Raw genomic sequence first — 21,407 nt, forward strand, 5'->3', positions numbered from 1 at the left:
ACGTAGAACCGTTAATAGTAAAAACAAATTAATTGACAAAAATGTCATTTCTTACCTGTTCTACGTTCTTTCAAACGTATACAAACGAAGATAAGACAGCGCAAGGCGGATATCGATCTTTCATGACAATGAAATAATCCCAAACACGACTCCTTGCCAACACTGGACCTGACCCAGATCGCTGTGACGCATCAGCTGATCGGTGTTTTGCACTCGTTCGTATTTCCCACAAACCTCGTTTGGAAAAAGAAAAAAAAATAAAGTTCCGTTATCATTCCGTGGCGAAGTATCTTTATTGTTCTTATTTTTCTGTTTTCATTGCTTTTTATTGTATACGAAACAGTAGTTTTCTGATGCATAACATTAAATCAAAATCAATCCTAATGATACACCACTGCAAAACTGGAGGAATATATCGGATGGATATTTTCAAGTGCCAAATTGCCCAACAACGGGAGATAACTTCCTAGACACGTAAATTTGATGACAGTGGAAGTGATCGGGACTAACACTGGACTTCGCGGTCCTTCCACGGACGTACATAGAGGGTCCTTCCCACGTCCGTGGGTCCTTCTGCGCCCCTTCTTGTTAACATTTCTTTGCAAACCTACTCATCGAACACAATGTTTCATTTTAGGGTCACTATTGCGCAGATTTTGTAAACTTGTTAAGATTTTGTGCAATTTTTATGTTAGTATTCAGACAGTTCCAGTACCCCTAAAAATATATACTGTGGTTCGTTCGTCGGGATCGACGAGGACCATCTAGTCATCCTGGGGGTGGGTGGGTTGGGCTCTGTGGGTGCGCAGATGACTGGTCAGGCCAATGTGCGCCCGGAAGGTTCTGACGTAGTGTGGACAGGGGATGGTGGCGGCTGTCGGGGACTTGCTGGCACTGCTTTTCCTGGCCTGTCTGCGTTGCTCTGCTGCACCAATTCTGTTGGCCTCACAGAATTTGGCGCCTTTGTGGACAGCTGAACGCCACTTTGGTCTGTCCATTGCATTCAGCTCCCATGTGTCATGGCTGATGTTGAAGGCCTTCAGAGAAGCTTTCAGAGTGTCTTTGAAGCGCTTCTTTTGGCCTCCATGGGAGCGCTTGCCATGTTGGAGTTCGCCGTACAGCAGTTTCTTGGGGACCCGGTGGTCTGGCATGCGAACTACATGGCCTGCCCAGCGCAGCTGGGCCTGCATCAAGATGCTGTAGATGCTGGGCAAGTTTGCACGAGTGAGCACCTCTGTGTCAGGGATCTTCTCTTAGTGCCACTTTATGCCGAGAAGTTTTCTGAGGCTGGTGGTGTGGAAGTGGTTCAGCTTTTTGACGCCGCGTTTGTAGACCGTCCATGATTCACATCCATAGAGCAGTGTGGTGAGAACTATGGCCTTGTATACTTTGAGCTTCGTCTCCAGGGTGATACCTCTCCTGTTCCAAACGTTCATATGGAGTCTGCCGAACGGGCAACGCTGGCTTTGGCGAGTCTGGCATTCACCTCGTCGTCGATGACAACTGTGCGAGAGAGTGTACTGCCCAAGTATGTGAACTTGTCCACTGCGTTCAGTCGTTGCCCGTTGATGAAGATGTTTGGTTCAAAGTAAGGCTTTCCTGGGGCTGGCTGGTGCATCACCTCACGGTCTTCTTAGTGCTGATTGTGAGGCCAAAGTTGTCACAGGCAGCAGAGAACTTGTCGATGCTGTGTTGCATGTCAGCTTCGGAGGCAGCGTTGAGAGCACAGTCATCAGCAAACAGGAAGTCGTTGACGGTGTCTGTTCTCACCTTGGTTTTTGCTTGAAGCCTCCTGAGGTTGAAGAGTGAGCCATCTGTGCAGTACCTGATGCCAATGCCTACGTCAGCGTCTCTGAAGGCATCTGTCAGCATGGCTGAAAACATGAGACTGAACAGGGTGGGGGCAAGAACACACCCTTGCTTGACTCCGTTGGAGACAGGGAATGGTTCTGAAGTCTCTCCGTTGTCTTGGACTCGGGCCAGCATCCTATCGTGTAGTTGCCGTATGCCTGGTGATGAACTTTCTGGGACATCCGTACTTCGCCATGATTCTCCAAAGGCCATCTCTGCTAACAGTATCGAAGGCCTTGGTCAGATCGACATAGGTGGAGTAAAGGTCGGCGTTCTGTTCCTGACACTTCTCCTGGAGCTGCCTGGCAGCAAACACCATGTCGATAGTCCCGCGTTCTTTCCGGAAGCCACACTGGCTCTCTGGTAGGAGACCTTGCTCAAGGTGCGCTATGAGACGGTTGAGTAGCACTCTGGCCAGACTGTCTTGCCTGCGACATACAGCAGGGATATTCCACGATGGTTGTCACAGGCCTGACGATTTCCTTTGCGCTTGTACAGGTGTATGATGGAAGCGTCTTTGAAGTCCTGTGGAACTGCCTCATATTGCCAGATGAGCTGGAACAGCTGATGAAGCTTCTCAGTCAGCGCCATACCATATACTATATACTATACACAGCATGTAACTCAGTAAAACTGGACTTGCGGATGTTAGTGTTACAATGTCTGAAATAGTCTTGCTTCACGATTTCTTGTTTTATATGAGGAACAATTATCAGTTTTGTCTGCATTGATATTATCCACGTTGTTCAATTTTGTTTGTTTGTTTGTTTTAATGTTACGATTGGGTTAAATAGTTTTTTTTTTCAAAGACGGCAGTTGCAATATACGTTTACCGCCAATTTGCATTAGTCATCATGATATCGATCTCTACATTCTATTTAGGTGGCTCTTCTTTGAATTGTTTGACGACGAGATACGTTCAGTTGTCCGAGCCTGGTCCGGGAGGGGGGGGGGGGGGGGGGGGGGGGGGGGGGGGGATGGGAACCACAGTAGCTGAGTTAGTTAGAACTGCACAGCGGGCATGCCGATGCTGTCACTGTGATGGTTGTCCTGTATCCACCCTCGCCATCAGCTGGTCGTCACTCAAGTTGTTCCAGTCTACCGCAGTTCTTATAAGGAATGAGTTTCTGTATTGTTCTGTTCCGTCTTGTTTCATGAACTGAACCTTCTCATGTTCTCTCTCTTTTTTTCTCTTCTTTTTTTCTTCTTCTTTTTTCCTTTTCTTTTTTTTTTCTGGCTGACCTCTCCATGGTATTCCTTGGGGCAAATTCAGCAAAACTCATAGGTTGGATGCGGCGTCTGTTCATGTTCAGGTTCTGGTTAGGCTGGGGCGATGCCAAGCATCGTCAGTAGCCTTGCGGCTTTATTGTTGACTTTGTTGTTGGTCAGTTGTTTCAGTTATCACCGTGAACTGGTCTGGTCACGTATGGCCGGCACTGACCCCTCAACCACCCTTTTAAAACTTGAACTTGTGGTGCTTGAGGCCTCGTTCAACTTGAGGCCTGTTCACGTCAGGCTTTGAATACTTCCTGTATGCGTGGCGGTTCAGGTTGCACTGACTATCATACCTATTCAAGGCAAGCAGGATTAAATTGGTGACTTATGTCGGTAAGTTTGCCCAGTGGGCATCGGACTCAAAGCTGTTGACTGTTGGTGCTGTAACTACATGTTCTGGAAGGTTATTCCAGGTGTTGATGACACGTTCTGGAAAGTAATTACTTCTGATGTACAATCGGCTCAGTGTTCCTCATACACTTTTAAGCAGTTGCCCCTTCAGTTGTCTCCCTATACCTTCCAGTGGATGATATCTAGACGTTCCGGGTATGCCGGGTCAAGTTTCTCTTTGAGACAGGACACTGAGGAGTTTTGTTGCTCTGCGTTGGACATCCGACTTCAGCACACACAGTTTTATGGTGAGGCTGCCAGACTGAGTGTCTGTATTCCAGCACAGGTCTGACGAGAGACTTGTGCAGCTGGACGAATGTCTCTTTTGACAGGTGGTTGAAAGTTTGTCTTATTACCTTGACTCCCAACGTTATATTGGCTTTTGACGTTGCTTGGGCCACATGGTCTTTGAAGGAGAGTTTGTTGTCTACTGTGGACAAAAAGGTCTTTTCCCACTTCACTCTCAGTTAGGTTAACAGAGCAAGCTTCAATTCGCCATCAGTGTTTTTCCCTCTCACCTGGTACACTGCCCCTGACTTTTTTCTCCCCAGTTTCAGAACATGACATTTCTTTGGGTGAAAGCGGAGGAGCCACTGCTCCGTCTGACCAGTCCTGTAATCTATTCACATCTCCCTGTGGAATATGTGTGGCCTCGTCATAGTCGCTCCTGGAGAACGATTTAGTGTCGTCTGCAAAAAAGGCGAACATTGCTGTATACACGAAAGTGTGTCTTCACAAGTGAATGAGAACGTTGATGTCAGTTTTGACTTTTTGCATACATTATCAGTTGTTTCGCTTGTCAGTTTAACGAAGTCCTTTAAGTAGTTTCCTGTAATTGTATTTATATTTTCTTTTTCAAATTTCACCCTCATTTGCCCAGTTCCCCCAACCCTACATTCATTCACATCTCCCACCCCTTCTAACCGTTAATACTCAAATGTATTCATAAATACTTTTAACAAAATGTCTTCAATCACCGATATGTGTGACGGGACATTAAACAAAATTCCTCCTCCTCCCACAACTGGGCAGATCGTTGATGATGTACATCACAGTGACAAACAGAACTGGGCCCTTCACATGACACTCCTGTGAGGGATCCCACTAGTCATGCTAGCTGATCTTGACTGAGCATCGCCAATTACCACCTTCTGTTGCCTGTCTCTCCGAGTCAGGGAATCTTCAATCCATTGGAGGAGAAGGAGAGTCAGTTGGATGTCTTATCGATTTTAGCAGGCTTGGGAGCCCAATTACCACTTTCCGAGTCTGTTGCCTGTCTCTCCGAGTCAGGGAATGATCTTCAACCGATCCATTGGAGGAGAAAGAGAGTCAGTTTGAGGTCTTATCGACTTAGGCAGGCTTGGGAGCTGTAGTTCCTTCAACAAGGTCACAGTGGAGACAAAGCCGGGTTCTTTATTCCTGTTGTCTACCTTGATGAAGCATGCCGATTGGTGTTGTATCCTTTCTATCTTGTCTACATCGCCTTGTTGGTAGGGGTCCCATACTATTGCCGCACACTCGAGGATGGATCACACGAGCGCTATGTATGCGGTATTCCTACAAGTTTGAGGGTAGTGTCGCAAGTTTCTTCGCAAAAAGCCGAGGGTGGAATTGGCTTTTTTGGTGGTCCTAACGCCGGACGTGAGAGTGCTACTTTAGGTCGTCTGATATCGTCACTCCAACATAAGGATTTATACTGACTTGCTGTAGTATTTCACCACAAAGATTGTAGAAAAAATCAGTCTTCTTCTTGACTGTGACGACATAACATTTCTTTGCATCGAAGCGCCGGCATGCCCCAGTCTTTTGCCTACTTCTCAAGTTGTTTCAGGTCCTCCTGGACAGCAAGGTGATCAGCGAAGGCCCTCATGTGGAGGTACAGTAAGCAATGAATCATATGCGAAAAGTCGCACTTGGGATTTATCTGCTGCTGGCAGGTCGCTGATGTGACATAAGAACAGCAAAGGGCCGAGCACTCTGCCCTGCGGAACGCCAGAGTCAACTGCTACTTCTCGTGATTCCCTCCTTTCCTCACAGCCTTCATGGTGCAACCAATAAGGAAGTTTTGGATCCAGCAATGTATGGGGCCTCTGACACCATAGTAAGACAGCTTATGGAGCAGTTTCTTGTGTGGGACACTGCCAAAGGCCTTGCTGAAATCCAGTATGGACAGGTCTGATTGGGCGCCTTTGTCAAAGAAACAGAAGCCGTTATGCATGATAGTTAAAAGCTGGGTCTTACAGGAGTGTACAGCTCTGAAGCCATGGTTTAGGAGAGTCAATGTATTATGCTCCTTGAAGAACTTATGCAGGTGGTGGCAGATAATGTGTTCCAGCATTTTGCAGGAGGCAGATGTGAGGGAGATGGGTCTGTAGTTTTCGGCCAGGTGCTTGTTTCCTTTCTTGAAGGCGCATGAGATGTTTGTACTGTGCCAGTCCTGTAGTGGATCTCCTGTGTCTATTGACTGCTGGAAGATGCCCGGTTGGGCTGGGCCGATGGCAGTCTCCGCAGTTTTTTAAGGCAAGGTTTGGTATGCAGTCTGGTTCGCAAGCCTTGGCTGGGTTCAGTTCCTTCAACAGCTTCAGTACACCTTCTGGGTTGATCGTAATGTCGGGTACATCATTAACTGTTGGTTGGTCCTGGTGCTTGGTTGTATCATCATCATCTTGAGTGAAGAAGCCCTTGAACTGATCAACGAGTATTTCTGCTTTCGCCCTGGTGTCACTGATCAGTGAGCCATTCTCTTCAACGGGGATGCACCCAAGCTGTCCTGCCTCCAACTCCTGAGGTACTGCCGGAATGGCATGCTGTTGCTGGTGCTCAGGCCTTCAGTGATAGTGTTGCTGATGTGGTCCCTCTCTGTTTTCCTCTTCTGTCTTCTGCACTCCTAGACAAATTTGAAATTTGCCCGTTTTTTTCTTCTTCTTTGCCCTTGCATGTATGTGTGAATCAAAGGGTAAGGTTTAATCAAAAGTAACTCCCAGATATTTTTCGTCCCAACAAACAGTGATAGGATATATGTTAAAATTCATTGCATACTTATGTTTGGGATTTTTTCCTCCTTCCACTATGTAGGACTTTACACCCAGATATTTTTTTCATTCCTACATTGATAGGATTTATGTTAAAATTCACTGCATACTCACGTTTGAGATTGTTTTCCCCTTCCACTATGTAGGGCGTTACATTTTTTTAACATCAAAATAAAGATTCCAAGTTTCTGACCATTTCTGCAACGTATCTTTGTCACTTTGTAATTCCCCTCTGTTACTTGACATATTGTATAGTTTTGTATCATCTGTAGTTTTACATATGCTTTTTACATTTTCTGGCAGAATATTTATAAATATTGTAAAAAAAAGAAAAAAAAGAAAAAAAAAAGAAGTACCACCAAAAACATCAGCTTCTTGTGAGTAGGGATTTTCCATCCTTACTCTTTGTATTCTTTTAAAAAAATATGTATCCAAACAATCATATTTCTAGCTTAATCAAAGGAAGCTGAATCAAATGCCTTCTTAAAATCTCTCTCTCTATATATTACATTCATTGTGTCTCCATCGTCTAACCTTGCTGTAAAGTCTTCCATTACTTCTAATGATTGTGTTACACACGGTATTTTACTACTGAAACCGTATGGATAGTCAAAGTTATCAGTAAAGTACTGCACAATGTTATCATGAATTTTCTATTCTAAAATTTTGCATGATATACAGGCTGAAAAAAACAACAAACTTACTGGTCAGGAATTTCAAGGACCCTTGTTTGAAACCTTTTTACAGATTCCTTCCTCCATCCATTTGGTAATCTCCCTTGTTCCAGTGATTTGTTAACACTGAGTAGCATACTAATCTCATTATGTAATTTTTTAAAACATCTGTGCCGGTACCTGGTGAGGTCCTTCAGCTTTCTAAGAGTCCAGTGTGTTTAATCTTTTTTCTTTCTTTTCTTTTTATATACTATTTCTGGAGTTAAGGTAACATCACTCGAATACATATTTTACTTTGAACTTTTCTTTTTTTTTTGTGTGTGCTAAATTCAAATAATTTTCTCTAAGAAAGATGCTTGAAAGAATTTGTTGTTTTAGCTTTCTCTTCATCTGTTGTTGCTATTTCTCCGTTTTCTTTTCTTAGAGAACCAATGCCTGTATTTAATCTTTTCTTTACATACTTCCAGAAGTGTTTTGGTTTACTTTTACTGTCCATTATTGTTTCTCATAATTCTTCTCCACTCCTTTTACTTTTTGTCTTCATGGATTTCTCTCTTCAACATATTTCTGGTAGTCTCTTCCACATTTACTTCTCTTTAAATTTTTTTTTTTTAATGAGTTGTCCTTTTTCTTTATAGCTTTCTGTGATTTTTTTTGTTTTGAATCCAGTCAGAAAGGCCTGTATCTTTCCTTTGCTCTTTATTAGTGGCATGTTTCTGCATGAATTTGTGCACCACTTAATATGACTCCACACCTTATTCACTTCCAGAAAATTGATTGTTGACCAGATTGTTAGTGCTATTTATTCATATTCACTCATTGCCTTAAAATGCTAGTGCTGAGTTTAGGAACAAACAGGTCTAATTTTAAGTTGTCATGGTCACTTTTTCCTAGTGGACTGAGATGAACGTCAGATACCAAGTTTTCTTCTACTAGGAGTCCATGTAATATATTTGATGTCTGACTTCTCTTCTTGTTGGCTTTACCATTTGTATCAAAATGGCATCCTGTGAAGTTCAATATCAGCATCATCTTTTACTGAAGCACAAGTTCCGTAACATTTTATAGAAGAAAAACTAGGTCCTCCATTTTACACACTTCATCAAATACATTCTCTGATGAAAGTAACTGAAAAAGTGTCTGTGTGTTATTATCTGAAGTATTTGGGCTCCTGTAAATACATCCATGTAATACCTTTTCATTGTTTTTCCTCTGAATAAAACTGGACCCTCTCATCAACGTTTGAAGTAAGATGAGAATGCCAAGGGCTCAAATGGTTGGGGGTCACAAAGTGTGTTGTTTTTTTTAAACAGAGAGGGTTGCTCAAATTTCTTAACCTTCGCTGGCTATCGTGGGTCGTACATGACCCAGAAGGGTACAAAAACGCAAATATCTCAGCTAATTCTTCATATTTTTCTACGAAATTTCAGAAATGCTTCCTACACCTAAAAGGCCAACTTTTGCCAAAACATGAAAAAAAAATCATTAATTAGTTAATGAGTAATTAAAGGTGGCGTTTTAACTACACACGGACGCTTGTGTGGGTCGTGCATGACCCATGCTTTTTAAAGAAAGGAAAATAAAGAAGTTTTACTTTCAGTAGCCTCACTACCCCCCTCCCCCTCCCTTTTGCCCGTCCTCAGCTATAACCCCCTTCCATCCCTTTCTCTAACAGCATGTACCTGTGTGACAATATCTTTGTGAGTGTATAGGATGCTACTAGTCATCTCTCTGTGTGTGCATAGGTTGGGTTTGTATGTATGTGCATGTGGTGTTATGCGTTTGTGTATGTGCATGTGTGTGAATGCGGGAGCATGTTTCTTCTGAGTGTATGTGTTTGTGTGAGTGTGTGCGTGTGCGAGCGCATGTGTGTGTAATCAGTTGTTATATGTTTTCCTTTTCTATATTTTTTTTCTATATTTTGTTATAAGCTTTGGAGGAATATACAGGTTTTTGTCTCTTTACAAAGTATGGGTTGTGTACGACCCACACAAGCTTTGGAGGAATATACAGGTTTTTGTCTCTTTACAAAGTATGGGTTGTGTACGACCCACATGAGCTTCCGTGTGCAGCCAAAAGCGACAGCGGTATGGGTCGTGGACGACCCACATGAGCTTCCGCGTGTAGTCAAAAGCGACAGCCAGCGAAGGTTAAAACAATACTTCCTGACACCAAGATATGAAAATCTGAATGCACGTCACTTTGTCTTCTGTAAATGGATTTGCTCCACAGCATCCACCTCACATTATGCAAAGATACCATAAGTCTCAGTTCAGAAACATTTATGTCCTGTCCTTGTGGTGTTTAATTTTTCTCAACCCTCAAGCGCATGTTTGTTGGTGTTTGTTGATGTCAGCTGGATATTGTCATTGGAGGGATGTTATGGTTACATCTGTTTGGTTCATAACTACAGTGATTATTGTCATCAGGAGAGTGCTTATGAGGTGGTGTTCTGCTTATATTGAATCAGAACATGCATCTCTGAATGTCACTTATGTCAGTGAAAGTGTCTCAACAGCAATGCTGTTGTATAATAGTAATAACCTGATTTTATGTATGTCTGTAAATAAAGAAAAGATGTGTTGCTTAAATTCAATTTTGTCTTGTTCAACTGCAATACATCCTTCCTCACTGCTGATTTCACTATATGGAATTCCAGATTCCTACCACTATGTTTCTTCTTCCTGTTTGTTAAGGACATACTACTGGGTTTGATTACTGCTAAATGATTGTTGCTGGATGTAGGTGGCATCAGATTCAAGGGAAGCCAATCTACTATTTGCAAAAACAATCTACCATCTGCGAATTCAGGTGTGCAATTGCTATTTACTTACTGGGTCTGTTTATAAATGTGGTGGGCAGTCCAAAATTACACTTCATGGAGAAGCCAAACTTCCTCACTTTGAAACTGTTTAATTACAATGAAAGTAATTACTGCTGTTCACAACAGAAACCATTTCGCCTTTTCTTTTTTTTTTTTTGGTTAGTCTACAGTCTATAGCTATTTAAGTGGGCAAGTTTTGTCATCTATTTTGTCTTCCTTTTCTATTCATTCGGATGAGACAATAAACTGAGGTCCCGTGTGGAGCATGCACTTAGCGCACGTAAAAGAACCCACAGCAACAAAAGGGTCGTTCCTGGCATAATTCTGTAAAAAAAAAAAAAAAAAAAAAAAAAAAAATCCACTGCGATAGGAAAAACAAACAAAACTGCATGCAGGGGAAAAACAAACAAAAAAGGGTGATGCTATACTAGTGTAGCAACACGCTCTCCCTAGGCAGAGCAGCCCGAATTTCACACAGAGAAATCTGTTGTGATGAAAAGAAATATAAATACAAATATTAGTGCTTCCCCCATCACTATGAATCAGAGATGTGTGCTTGTGAATGACATGTGAAAGTGCTAGTCTGTGCAAGATTCAGTGCTAAGCAAATACCATGGTTATTTACAAACACAAGAAAGATTTTAAATCTCTGCTTTGGAGTAGTGACTCAAAGTTCTGATGTTGCCTTTTTTTTTTTTTAACTTGGAAAAATTGAATCACAACTCTAAACATGGCACTTTACAGCAGTACACAATGTTGGTACTTACACACATTATCAATCAATTCCAAAATCTTTAACTACACACACACATTGAGTTATCAAATACTCTCTTTTAATGTTTTGCTATCTCCTTTACACTCATTATGGCCACTCAGTTGTGTTATATCTAATGCCAAACACACATGGCAAGATAAATGATCTGCTACTATCAGAGCCCAGCATAATACTGCAGCCACATCAATCAAACTAAAGTAAATGTCTTGGTCATATCACAAATAGTGGCTTTTTCTATGGCTCTTTCACCACAACAAAGAAAGAAAAGATTTGCCTTCATTTCCATATTATTTTCATTTCACAATCATCAGCCTAAAGTAACACACACACATGTATGCACTTTCAAAATGATCAGTTTGAATGTCTTAAATTTCATGGTGGGAAAAAAAAATCTGTTACAAATACAGTAGGTACTCCCGCCCCAGATGATAAACCCAGTAATGTCTATTTAATCTCAGACAGTCAAAGTGCACCACTCTGTTCTTGAGCCCAATTAAATAGTTTTTGTTTGACCAAGGATCCAGATGTGTTCTACACAGATGCTGAAAAAACAAAAAACAAAAAGACTTGCTATCGTCAGCATGTTCACTGCTTCAGACGCCACTCAATGTAGAAAGCCTTGAAGCTGTCGAAACCAGCCAGCACACCAGCACCAGCCACACCTCTCAAGATGTTGGCGCCAGCTCCCTTCATCATGGACATGAAACCCTCGTTCTTGATGATCTGCATGGCACAGTCCAAGGAGCCCTTGTACTTGACAGCCTGGCCAGAGGTCATCATCATGCGTCGTCGGATGGTGTCGATGGGGTAGGACAGCAGACCCGAGGTCACAGTGACAGCATAGCCCAGACAGAAAGACACAAAGACATTGGCATCTTCACCCAGCATGATAGGCTTCAGCGAGTCGTACAGACCAAAATAGAAGCCACGGTACACAATAATGCCCACACAGGAGATGACAAAGCCTCGGTATAGACCAACAAAACCATCGGATTTGAGGGTCTTGACATAAACATCGATCAGACCATTGAACTGACGCTCAGAAGCACCCTTGCCTGCAGCCTTGGCATCATTGGCCAGACGTGTACGGGCATAATCAAGCGAGTACACAAAGCACAGTGACAAGGCACCTGCCACACCCCCGGAGAAGATGTTCTTCGAGAATTTGACTGCATAGGACTCATTGGGATTCGTCTTGAAAAGAGCCTTGACTTTGTCTTTGAAGGCAAAGTTGAGAGCTTGAGTGGGAAAATACCGGAGGCAGTTGGCCAGATTCCCACGCCAGAAAGGGAGAATGCCCTCAGTGCGGAAAGTGCGAACGGTACAATCAATGACTCCTTTGTAGGGCTCAGACAGACGGCCAGCCTTTATCATTTCATCCTGATTCTGAACCAGCAGCTTGATGCGCTCAATTGGAGCAGCTGCTGTTTTGGAGATGATAGCTGCAGCGCCGGAGAGAGCAAAGTTCTCAGCAAATCCAAGTTTCTGGCTTCCCATCTGCAACACAATAAGAGGATACTCTATCATGTTTTTTGTTTCAATAAACCTGTCACTTAGCAAATCTCAATATGCTTCAAGTACCATGACCTTATTTGCTATACAGGAGTAAAATCTAACTTTATACACTCCAGCCCAGAACACCATATTAATATTTTTTCATATATATATATATATATATATATATATGCATGCAAAATGATATCACACTAGCCAAGATACCTGAACTCCAGAATGTTTCTGGTCTCAAACAACATGTAGATCAATAAGAGTATATAGAGTTCAGACAGTGGAAAGGTTTATGTGCTTGCCTGAGCATCTTTCCATTTCCAACACTATAGAATTTACAAATAGCTGATCACACTTTTCTACACTTATCAAGCCAAACATAAATAAGATAAAGAGACACAAGAAATATTGATCTATATCCTTATTCACAATATTGATCTTCATGCAGTAATATCAGTAACTTGTAAGTTGTATGGATCTGTTACTTTATTTCTCTAGCCAAGCTGCAAGAATCATCTGTTAAGTTCCATGAGAACAGCCATGTCATACACATATGAAGGATGCACTGACATGGCTGGTATATAGTTTCACTTTCAATTCCACAAACCATTCCCTTTTTTTCCCCTTCAAACCATTTTGATCTTTTTCACAAACATTATTATGATCAATAACAGTTGCATGACATCTTAAAATTCCTATTAGCATGGCTGTGCATTGCCATCATTCTGAAAAGGGAAAAAAATCAGTCACAACATCCACCACAAAAAGGTGAAAAAGCAACTGCAAAATCAACCTTCTATTTGCATGATATTTCTTGGGTTTTTTTCCTCCTTCCTAATTTCCTTATCTTCTTTTTTTTGTTTTGTTTTGTTTTTTTACCATATTGCCATGTTTACGCTTTTATTGTTTCAAAAGCTGTGACATTTTGCCGATTTCTCAAAAATTAGAAACTTTTCCAAACCCTGCTCAAAAGTCACTTTTCAATACAGGAACTTTTCCTGACTATTCTAGCCTATCTTAAGATGTTTTTCCTTTAAAAAAATTTTTTTTTTAAAGGATTAGAGGGGGCTGAGGAGAACTGTCACCACACCTTCAGCACAAATAACAGGGCGTACTTTCTCAAACTTGGTAACCTTTCCAGTTTACTTCATGTTAGGTATGGAATACAATGCAGTGCAATATTAATAGCTATCAAGATTTTATAATAACATTCAGCAGCCACTTACTCTGTGTGATAAAATGGCAATCATCATGATAGCTTGATAACATGATTGCTCTGTGAAGTAAAATAGCAACTGTCAAGAAACCCTGATTAATTTAAAGCTGATGTTCACACATCTAAATTGCCTATAATCATTTCAAGTCAAAGAAAGCCTGTGAAAACTTTACTTATACATTGTAATCAATATTTTTCTATCTCCATATATTCACAATTTTCTATCTCCAATTATTCACAAATTAAAAAATAAATGGGACAAAATAAAGCAAGCCGAAACTAAGTTATCGTAAACAATTGCACATGCATACTACTATTCAAAATTCATTGAACTGTGTATGATTTATTTTCAACAACAAAAACCAAAACTACTTGGGCGAATGTAGAAGTGAAAGACCCTCACAATGACAGTAAAATACAAAGGGCTTCAGGCCTATTACTACCAATCGCAGATAAATCCACCTTCCACAGTTTAAGGGTAACTGCATTATCAACAGTTCAGCCACTAATTTGAATATGCATACTTTCTTGCTAATGCCAACTTCTTGAGTTAAGTGTTTGAAGCAATACCCAATACCTCAGCAACTTTTGGCTTGATTTTCATGCTTTCTTTTCTTCCTTTTTTTTTCCCCCCCCGTTTTGTTGCATGAAAAGTTGTTCAGCGGGTCAACATGGCTGCTAGGATGTTCAGTACAGAGGAGGTAGCTAGAATTTTGTTTGATTTTACCACAATGGTGACAATAGCAACTACAAAAACATGATAGAAAACGAAAGTAATGTTGATCAACTGAAGTGATTCTGGGTATCTCACTTCTGGGTATCCTGATGATGATTACATGCTGCAAGGTATATCAACAGGAAGGGAGCAGGGGGTGTTAAGTGGGTGTAGAAGAAACAATATTTTAGCTTGAAACCTTCATTTTGGGGTTTTCATTACTATGAAACCCTCCAGATCAAAGCTTCAAGCCGACATATTGTTTACAGTGACCTTTTATGTTATAATATTGTGTGATAGTGTTTGCTGGTGTTTAGGTGGGAGGTTGTATGTGAGTGTTTATGTGCAGTGTTTATGTTTAAAACATGAAAGTGGAGAAAACAATTGGACTTGGTTGCTGTGTCTCATACATTTACTAATATTTTAACATCATTTCCACCCATAAATTAACCTATTAGAATTTGTGTACTTTTTTCCCCACTAAAAATCTGAGTTATCTTTCCCTGTTTGTGAGTTATCTCATCCTGTTAACCTTGGTAATTATATTCTCCATTCATTAGATTTTAAGAAATGTATTTCCTAAACTAGACTGATTCGTTTTAATAAAAATTCATTCCCATACTATTATTAGTATTAAGATTACGGTCCCATTGCAAGATCACATGTGTGTGCCAATGTAACTTCGGTAGTACTAAGCAAAAAAAAAATTACCATTGGAACAAAAATTATATGACTGCTGTTAAGAAGTGTATCAGTATCCTGAGTATGTCACATAAAAATGTGTATGCTAAATATGTCACATTAAAGTGCAAAGTTCTGTGAATGAGAAAGAAAACTGTACAGTGACTTTTGTGTTAATACACAAAACTATTTGTGCCCTTCCCAGAAGTGTAATGTCACTGTAATTAGAATATGCGGAAAAGAATTTTTTAACCCTATTTTTCACTATCATTTCGGCCAAATTTGGTGTTGACAATTATTTCTAGAGAAAATTACACACACACATATGTGGACACACAGTCCAAACAGACTCACTCTGTCACTTTCATCCTAGGACATATGCATGCATAATTTCATGCACACACACAGAGAACTTGAGAACTTTTTTTTTCCCCCCCTATACAGAATCATACCTGACAGGTCAGACACAAGACCACAGTTTATTCAACTTTAAATGAAATTCAACTGAAATCAATTATACATGAATCTCAAAACGCCTGATCAGGTTGAAAAATAATCAAGGGCCCAAACTAATTTATACTATGATTCAGAATATTTATCATCAAAGAACAATAGTCAATACATGAATATATATATATATATATATATATATATATATATATATATACACACATATATATACATACACACACACACACATAACAAAAAAGTAAACATGCATGGACACATTGACACTAAAATCTAAAGTGAAACCAAATAAGTACAGTAACTTTTTCCACCTTGACGTACACAACTTCATGACAATTTGAAAAAAAGATCGAACCAGTTCAGGTACACTATCAGTTTTGCCACACACACAAACTGTAAGGATTCTGTATTTTTAATCTCTTTAGCCACAGTTTTTATTTCTGATTGAAAAATAAGATTAAAACTGCACTTACTCTGCAGCCGATTCTGTCTAACTCATCTCCAATTGTAAGGATTCTGTATTTTTAATCTCTTTAACCACAAATTTAATTTCTGATTGAAAACTAAAATAAAAACTGCAGGTACTATGCAGCTGATTCTGAACCATATGCGCACACACTCATCTCCTTAACTAAAACAAATGAAAGGCACGTCTGCCATCAATCTTAAGTTGTTCACTGCTAAGGAGACAGATCTGTCTTTCTTATTTTTAAGTAGAAAAAACTATTTTCCAGAAAATCTATAAAATCCTGTGTTGTAGGAATCATCATTAGTTAAAAGTATTTATTTAAGTGCAGGAACCCTGTCACTCACTCCTTCTGGAGATGCAATGATTTTGTCAATCTTTTAGTGCTCAAAAGGCAACAATACTCTTTCAGGTGCTTTTGCAGCTGTTTCCGTGCTTCCGTCAATGACACTCATGCACACATGCAAACACTTACAGTTTTTCAGGTTTCCTTGATTGACTCTGGCCGTGAACATGTTTGTATACATGTCTGTGCAACTGTACATTAGTGTGGTGAGAGAAAGGTTGGGACTGGAACTTGTGAAAGCCTACATGATCTTTAATTGTTGTTCTACTTTTGGTTTGGCATACAAACTGGTTAAATTAAAAATGCTACCGGAAAACAAATGAAGCATGAAAATACAACCTACTTTTGTAATCTGTCTTGTGTGAAGCAAGTCGGAAAAGGTTGTCACAATTTTCAAGGTCAGCTAGTGGTCATGTTTGTTGAAATCATAACTTTCTTTTACACATGCATTAAACAAGAAGAAACATTTTCTTCAAATTTATCTCCTTATAAAAATGTACAATAACCATCTACTGGTTGGCTCATAAATCATCATCTGTAATAGTAATAATCCTTAGTTTTATCAGGCTTTAGTATATTGCCCGAGTGTCAGGTCAGAGTCACTGTCTGCTGCATCTGACGAATTGTTATGTCAGAAAACTAGTTATTTTGAACTCTGTCATCTACCGTAATAATGTGGCAATAGTGCATCAGTTAAAATAAAACTGTTAACGTATCATAATCACAGAACATAATGACAACGAATTAATTTTCGCCGGCGAAAGGAAACACGCCTTGCAGTTGCACTTGGCAGTGTGCACCGCGCACGCAAGCGGTCTGACCGGAATGTCTTTGAACCGAACAGTGCTGCTTCTCGGCTACAGAGAAGACACAGGAATACCGCTTGCAATCCTCTTCTTTCTGTGGAACTGGAATATCTCTGTCAAACATTTCGTATCACTCACTGTCACTCCTAGGTAGTGCAATGTTCAAAATCAGTGAAGAAATGGTGTGTCCCCACGTTCTTCAGCGGATGATGGCAGAAAGGAAGAGGCTAAGTCAGATTGGCTGCAATCGTCATGTGATCAGTTACGTCATTTACAGACAGTCATTGGATAACGTCGAAAGTTAACAAGGCAAAGGGAATATCCCTTAACCCGGTAACCGACTTTTCCCAGTCAGTCCCACACCCTGACCCCACCTCAGAGTTGCGCAAGGGGTAAAACATCATTGATTTAAATTGCGCTATATTCTAAATGATGAAGATGTCAACACAACTTAATTAGCTTAATGATGAAAAAGCAACACACATTCCTCGTAGGTATTTCATTCATACATGCATGCACACCAGCAAACTTCTTCTGGTACTGGTTATGTTCGAAAGTAAACAAAAAATGAATCGATAAATCAGACAATCATTAAAGAATAAACTGAGCAAAGTAAAACTAACGTACAACTGTTGCAAAATTTAATTACCACCACCACCTCCATCCCTCATCCCACCTGGCCGTGTCCCCCTCTCCCACCCCCCTCCCGACTCCCTCTGCACCCCCTACTATTCTCTACCCCCACCCCCGACACATTAACAGGGTGAAACTGTTGTTTGACCTTTCATGCACTACCGGCCCCACATACTCCGTGCGCGCAGACGCAGCCATGGAGCGATCCGCTCCCACTGACACCGTGACTCCTCCCTAACCCCTCTCCCCTTCACACACACAAACACACCCCGGCACACACACACACACACACACACACGGCCGACCGTGGCACACGCACACACACATTCAATCACTCACTCAGCACTCGCTCGTAAGTCTCTTCTCTCCGGCGCCGCTCACAGTTCATGGCCTTCGCGCGGCGGGCGACTTGAAAGATGTTTTCCGATGGCCATGCAGCACAACTGCGTATTTCATTCGTTCTCTGTCGGCTCTCCGGCGATCGATTTCGACTGAATTCCGTTTCTCAAATCCCGCCGTCAGTTGGTTGCTCTTCTTTCAGCACTGAGTAATCTAATCAGTATTGGTCACCGTCCTCTGTCTCAACCACTGAGATTTATGTTTACATGCCGCCGGTCGTGTCAACGGTACCCACACTCAGTTGAAAATCAGCCATGGCAGACTGAGCGCTGGCAGAGACACACACTGGCATGAGATCTCAGTTTACATTACGTTGATCAAACCCAATGTATGACAGAAGAGGGCGGCCGGCATGGCTGCATCAGTGTTGAACTGAGGCCGGTATTGACTTCAGTTCACTAAAGCCAGCCTCGAAGCAGCGATCACTGTCTTTTCAACTGATCAGAAACTCATAACTGTCATGAATGGTTGACCCCTGGTGCCATTGAGTGGACGAATGATGCAATCACCGGCAGCCGTGAGGCTTGTTATACTGATTTATAGTATTATCAGGCACGTCAAAACAAACGGTGATAAACAGACACTGAGTCACTGGGCAAATAATATATATATATATATATATATATATATATATATATATATATATAAATCCGCAATAACTCTCTGAGGCGACTAGACTAAAACACCGGCACACACACACACACACACACACGACACATACACAAACACCGCGGCGCACTCACGCTGTCAAGCCGGGGAGCAGCCTGGCGGAGAACTGTTTAACTGACATGCTTTCTAGGCTATATTCAAACCTTGTGAGGAGCAGGCTAGACTAAGATGAATAGGTACTAGAAATGTGTCCACACTTACCGAAGATTCGAACATAAAAGGGCAGAATTATAAGAATACTCCAAATCGTGGAGGTAGTTGGGCAGCCACACGAGGTAGGAGGCAGGCGAGACTCTCCGGCCCGTCTCCTAGGTAACGCCTCGGGCAGCTATGAGGTCCACGCATGATGTGAGAAAGGGTCGAGTGGACGGGCTTGGTAAGCGTGGGCTGTTACAGTTCTCCCACATCAGGAATAAAGAGAGTTGATACATTCTAACCGATAGAATTTGAGATAAATTGTCCCTTTCATATCATCACATCTCAGTTGATATAAACCGAAATTTTTTGCTCTTGTGAGGCGGAAGCAGATACAATACATAAAAAGTTTATAGTGAATTGATGTGCAAGAGTTTTGCCGCGTTTTTGTGTGGGGAAAAAACCCCAAAAACAATGGAATGTGTCACGTGAGTGGTCACGTGATATACAATTGTACACACTGCGGGATGATAAAAGTAGCCACCGGCGCAGTTGTGTGGCAACTTCAGCGGTTCTGGTTAAGACTCGTACAGCGACGGGCTTGTGAGAAAGACTGGTGTGCAGAAAGGTAAATAGATAAGTTGTGGCGTGAGGTGACGGGGGCCGGAAACTGAAGCGAGAAGAAAATTTGAAGAAAGAAAGAAGACAGAGAACAGAGACCTCCCCGGCCTAAGACGGAGCGTCCACAAAGACACTTTCCAGCCTGCCAGCACCAGAACTGAGATCCAGAACTGAGACAGACCGGGTGTGACTGAGGTTCTACAGACCTGTGCGAAAAGGACATTCCAGACACCCCGATTCTTGGAGCCAGCTACAGTCCGCGGCAGGAGTGACTGTTGGGTCAGAATTCGTAGTGTGAGTGTGAGTGTCAGTGAATGACTGAAAACTTAGCCAGGTAACTTGAGAGAGCAGAATATCTCGGGATAAGGATTATAATTTGGATGTTAAATTCCATGTTGTGTGAAGCTATTGACTGATTTGACGTGTGTGAATCAATAATTATTTATAATCAGTATATAAAGTGTATAAATGTATACTGTGTCCTCGGGTACTAATGTAAAGGAGGAATGAATGCGCAGTGATTGGTTGAGTGCATCGTTGTGTCAACGACGTGTGTGGCGATTGAAAATAGTCGAACCAACTACCTGTGAGCTAACCCTGACCTGAACAACAAAAATTCACTTCAAACTAAATACATTTATGTACTGACGCCGTCAGTATGTTAGTTTGTTTATTTACATGTATTTGCTTATTTGTTTCAGTGTTGTTTGGTTGTTTTTTTTCCGATTATTGTTATCTTATTATTTTATCTATTCATTTTCCCCTTATTTTATTTCAGTCTATCTGGGTACTCTTTTTTCCCGGGCTCAAGGCCAGACTAAGCCGCCCGTCAGTTGGGTTACGCTGCTGGTCAGCCCGCGGCATCTGCTTGGCAGATGTGGTGTAGCGTATATGGATTTGTCCGACTCGGAATGCAGTGACGCCTCCTTGAGTAACTGAACTCAGAACTGAACTAAATATATTCATCCCCGGCCCAACTTAACCAGGACACACACACACACACACACTGACACACACACACAAGGCAACTGATGCTATAATGACGGACACACGACCGGCGGCACAGCACATACAGCCAGTACATACACCGGCGGCACACACGCAACATCAGTACATGTACATCCCGCCGACCTACTCAGTTGATGAAATAACACAAATTTTTTGTCAGTCGTAATGTCACACACTGTGACGCTTGCCTCTGCAGCAGCAACACCTGTCTTCCAGCTCCACCCCTCCTCATCATGTATAGATCTATATATCAGTTATCCCCACAATGTGCACGGACCCCCACTTGCTGAGACGCACGCATGCGCACTATACACACTCCCTGGCACACACATCATGATGATGATCCGGCAGTGCACTGTCGCAATTAAAACGGCACTGACCGGGTCCATGCGGCACTTATGCTGGTGACCATCAGTGAAGTTCGTCAGTTCAGGGGGCGGGGCACAGTATCACAGTCAGTCCTGTCCATGAGATTTCAGCCGGTTGTGTGTTTTGACTGATGCGTGAATGTCGGTCACGGTCGTCAGTCAGTGGCTGTGGGACTGAACTGATGAATTCATTGTAACAGGATGATGAATGATGATGAACTGATGCCCTGCCTCAGACACTGCAACAAATACCAATACTGCTGGGCACCCTTGTGTCATATGAGTGTCATATACGTGGCTGTCAGATGCTAACAACTCCGGTCTTACACTGACTGACCCCCTCCCCCTCCGGCCCCCCGCGGCTTCAGTTCACGGCAGGCTGACCGACCCTTTTTTTTTTCTTCTTAGTTTCAGTACCTTCTTCTTCTCTCCCATTGCATCACCGATGAGTTCAGTTGCTGGAACCGACCACTCCAGTCAGTGATCAAAGACGGAAGACGGCTCAGTGCTGAAGTAAGTGACTATCAATCACTCTTCTTCTTCATTCAC

At 41.8% G+C, this 21,407-nt stretch overlaps 2 protein-coding genes and 1 pseudogene across 3 annotated transcripts in view; 1 reads left to right on the top strand and 2 right to left on the bottom strand.

Moving 5' to 3' along the window:
- Positions 1-182, bottom strand: part of LOC143295238 (glycogen debranching enzyme-like) — a 66,856-nt gene extending 66,674 nt beyond the window's left edge. Inside the window, exon 1 of the mRNA XM_076606818.1 lies at positions 56-182. The gene's annotated coding sequence lies outside the window, so the exon portion shown is untranslated. The remainder of the gene's footprint in view (positions 1-55) is intronic.
- Positions 183-10,857: 10,675 nt separating this feature from the next.
- Positions 10,858-17,305, bottom strand: LOC143295239 (uncharacterized; annotated as a pseudogene). The gene is made up of 2 exons (XR_013056997.1): positions 17,164-17,305; positions 10,858-12,318 (listed from the first exon to the last, which is right to left on the bottom strand). The product of XR_013056997.1 is annotated as an uncharacterized LOC143295239 (transcript).
- A 2,119-nt stretch (positions 17,306-19,424) lies between these two features.
- LOC143295242 (hydroxymethylglutaryl-CoA synthase 1-like) overlaps positions 19,425-21,407 on the top strand; it is a 28,920-nt gene continuing 26,937 nt past the window's right edge. The window contains exon 1 of the mRNA XM_076606822.1: positions 19,425-19,782. The gene's annotated coding sequence lies outside the window, so the exon portion shown is untranslated. The remainder of the gene's footprint in view (positions 19,783-21,407) is intronic.

The sequence above is a fragment of the Babylonia areolata genome, chromosome 20 (genome assembly GCF_041734735.1).
Source record: "Babylonia areolata isolate BAREFJ2019XMU chromosome 20, ASM4173473v1, whole genome shotgun sequence".
In the NCBI taxonomy this organism is placed as follows: Eukaryota; Metazoa; Mollusca; class Gastropoda; order Neogastropoda; family Buccinidae; genus Babylonia; species Babylonia areolata.